Genomic DNA, 2,620 nt, shown 5'->3' on the forward strand with positions numbered 1-2,620 from the left:
TCATTTTATACAGAATTAATGATGAATTCTGATGGTCTATTTTAAATTTTACAACAATAATGATGGATTAATGAAAAAAATTACCAGAAAAGATGTGTGCATTGCGATCATGAACGAATTTCCCTCATATCAAGCCAGATCTGTGCGGGTTTTGATTTACGTGGCTGGCCTCCAGTCCGTTATAAAAAACCCTAATAAGTAGTTGTCGTACGTGGTGGTCTGTTACGTTACCAGATATAGAAAATGAGGTGAGTACTAGCCAGTTTGTTGTTATTTGAGTTTACCTATCGTCTGAATGCTTTCTGTAGGATGATGAGGTGCTTGAGAGGATAAGTCACTGATGGTTTTGATGTTCTAGGCTCTGAGGAAAGCGGGAACTCCGAAAAGTGAGCCGTTAATGGAGAAAGATCGATAACAATCTTGGCTACATCTCGAACAAATCAATGAAAAAATGGAGTAAAAAAGAAGAAGAGAAATAGCTTAAAGAAAGAGAAAACTGTTGATTTCGGATTCCTGTGCATTGTACTTGCACCACAATGTGAACGTATGTACAGCTCAGGCCAGCTGAGCGTTAATAGTCCAATTATCTCCGTAAGATTTGAAAATTCTAAAGCTGAGGAAGGTAATTATTAAAAAAAAAAGTTCCGCTGCCAACGCCTTCCATTCAACTGCATCCCATAAAAGAGATCTCAAGCTCTGAGCTGACTCGCCGGTCTCTTGGTCATCTTTGCACTCGAGCAGCATTCATTTGTTAATCCTTCGCACCTCCAGGACCGGCTATGGGTGTGGCCGAGGTTCAAATGTGAGCAGAGTCCGAATAACATAAGCTTCTTCTGCTCACGCCGCCGCTTCGTTTGACCTCATGACTGGATCGGTTTTTTCCTCATTCATTCGTGCTGTCTTCTTCTGCCTAATTTTTGGACGACAGTGCTTTTCAAGTGAAGATGAGTCGAATCATCCGCTCGATTTAACGAATGAGCAGACGAATGTGTAAGTTCTGGACGCGGAAATTATGCAGGATTCTAACAGGTCGTATAGAAACAACTGAAAAACGCATAAACATCGAATCTCAGCAGTTTTCTCATGTATTGTTAGAATAGAATGTTATGCAGTCACAGATAGTTTATAAAATCCATTAAAAAAACTTTTCTTCTTGATAATATAGCGTACATAGAGGTTTTATCGCAACAGCTCACCTTATTCTTGAAAGATGATCTTTGTTCTAACCCTTGTGAGTCCTGACACCCCATTATCATTCGCTTGTTTTCCCGTTTATTGTCTTTTTAAATTATTTGCTTTCACAAATCCGAACAGTTGAGAAACGAATAAACACCTGGTTCGAAGCAAAATACAATTTTTTTTCTCTTTTTTTACGCAGTAAGAGTTGTTCCAGTAATGGTTTTCTTTACGGGAGGATACAAAAAGGCATGAAAAAGTTCCAGTATTTATTTACTTATTTATTTATTTATTTATTTATTTATTAAGCTCAGTGGCGTGCTAAAAAGGCTGTCTTGTGGACAAATACAAGTAGATATTTGACTTCAAATGAACAAGTATGAATAATATTTATAAGTATTTCCTCCAAATTTTAATTTAGAATTTTACGAACTATATTTAAAAGTATTTTCTCCAAAATTTAATTCTAAATTCTACAGTTTCCAAATAGCGTAATGTTCATGCGTAGTTATATAGCAAAAATAATCCTGATTTAGAAAATAAGAAGAATAAAATAAATATCGTATAGTTTTTACTATGTAAAAACGAAAAATTGTCTCATACTTGCAGAATGAGGCGATTTTTTTTCACGTGATAAGAGTGGATGACCTTTTCTTATACCGAGAGATTTTCGGGAATAATGAACTAAGTGGAATATGTTAGTTCAAATGTAGCATAGTACCGTAACTGTTGGGCTACTGTAAGTTCTTATCGTAGTCATATTTCCAAAAAGTAGCGCAAACGTCCAAATAGTTTTTTCTTTCAGCAGAGTGTATTACTTAATAGAAAAATACTTGTCAGGTATATCGAATCGAAAATTGCGGACAGTGAGCACAAGGTGGCCCAATCTGATCATCCGAATCCTGTATTGACTGAGGTTTGTTGTGATTTAATCATCAGTAGGCACTATTTTTGACAAATCACTCTGCTATTTTTTAAAATTTTTCTTATATAACAAATATTTACAACAGATAGGCATTGCCGTTGATATCGATTCACTAAAAAAGCTCGTTCAAACGGTGTCTTTCTGGAAAAAAAATCGCTTATTTTGATTGAATTAGCGCAGAAGTGAAACTTTGTGATTTTCCTGACAATATTGGCAGAATTTTAGTCAAACCGAGCATAAAAACCTTACCATTGATTTAATTGGTTTAATTTAATTTAATTTTAATCTATTTAAGTGGTAAGATTTCTCCCGCACGAAATTCTTGCTGTTTTCCGAATTTTAAAAAGCGAGGGATTTACTCATAATTTTTTCGAGGAAAAAAAAATAAATTCAAATAAAATTATTAAAATTATGTTACCGTTCATTGCATAAATGAAGAAATATCGATTAAGAAAGCAATTTTCTCACATAAAATTCCATAAACTAATAGAAACAGATTTTTTTCCTTAGCGGAACGTA

This window comes from Necator americanus, chromosome IV, assembly GCF_031761385.1.
Source record: "Necator americanus strain Aroian chromosome IV, whole genome shotgun sequence".
NCBI classification, from domain to species: Eukaryota; Metazoa; Nematoda; class Chromadorea; order Rhabditida; family Ancylostomatidae; genus Necator; species Necator americanus.